A 1,485-nucleotide genomic window follows, 5' to 3' on the forward strand; every position below is an offset into this window, starting at 1 on the left:
TGTAAATCTCACATCTGGTTCAAACAGTGACATCACCATAAACGGAGATGTTGGCAAGGCTGTCATCTTGCTTGGATTCACAATCGGTGCCCATGGGGCAGCAGCCAAGATCAAAGGATGCACTGCACGGCATTGCGCTCAGCAAACCTAGACCTCCGTACAGTGTTGAAGAGCTGGATGTCACTTGGATGACGAAGGTGTACCTGACCCAAACTACGGCATTTTCAATCGCCTCCTGTGTGTATGAAATGTTGACCTTAATAAGGAAGACGGAAGAATGGATGCACGTGAATTAGGATGTTGGCAAGGAAGGGTGGAAGTAGTGTGGACGGCCAGAGCAGACCGACCTGCATCGCAACAAGTACAGCCAGAATGCTCCTCAGAAGCAAAGATGCTGAGCCCCCCGCCCACGTACTTTGAAATAACAGGAGAGAGCAGCCCCTGGAAGAGGACGGTGTGCTTGGTGCAGTGGAGGGAGGGGCAGCACAAAAGAGGAAGGGCATCAGGAGATGGGTGGACACAGTGGCCACCACAATGGGCTCAAACATCACAAGTGGGAAGGAGCAGGACCAGGTAGTGCTTCGTTCTGGTGTGTCTGGGGTCACTATGGGTCGGAACCAACTTGACAGCATCTAACTCGTTTGTATATAAATGGGAGGGTTTCAAAAAGTTTGTGAAAAAATGGAATTAAATGTTCATGGGATTTTTACATGAACTTTTTGAAGTCTACATATGGTGTGCAGTTAGTTGAAAGGTTACCTCCATTAGTTTCAGTTTTCAATGATACCTCAGGGTGAAAGACCGGCAAGGCTACCCCAAGTCTGGTAGCCCAGGAAAACTGGTCTTTTAAGATTGTGAGTTTTGTAGTATGACCCCCCTCCTCACTTTTATCTGGGAACAATCAGCAGTCGTAGCCAGATACCATCTGGTTCTGAACTCTGGATAGAGGAGGCTATGGACTGGTTTCGACACGGCTTTTCTTATGTTCTGTTGCAGAAGTATGACTGCTTGATCCTGGGTGCTTTGAAGATGTTAGATCAAGAGCATTGCACTGTTACTGCTTTTCAATCAAGAGACAATCCCTGTCAAATCAGACCAGGAGAATGTCAGATAAACGTCAAAGACTGGAACCACTCTGCCACCTAGTGCACAATTTAAAAAATCTCGCTTCCTCCCCTCTGCCTGGAAAGCTCTTTCCCAGTCCAACCAAATGACTTCTTTCCCCTTTCTTTAGGTTTCAGATGAAATCTTGTTTTACATTTGTTTGCTTCCTGCTCGTTTTGTATGATTTTCTGTGTATGAAATCCGAGATAAGTAGATCCAGAGAGACCGTAACTAGGTGAACAATTACCTAGAGGCATGGCAGGAGAGGTTAGAGGGAAATGGGGGCTATCAACGACAAGAAAGTGTTTGGCAATTGATTATGGTGACGATTGCACAACTCCTCTTAATACGATTGAGTGATTAAATGGTGAGTTATGTGCC

The sequence above is a fragment of the Echinops telfairi genome, unplaced genomic scaffold, assembly GCF_000313985.2.
Source record: "Echinops telfairi isolate 266 unplaced genomic scaffold, ASM31398v2 ScPeMD7_2;HRSCAF=8, whole genome shotgun sequence".
Taxonomy (NCBI): domain Eukaryota; kingdom Metazoa; phylum Chordata; class Mammalia; order Afrosoricida; family Tenrecidae; genus Echinops; species Echinops telfairi.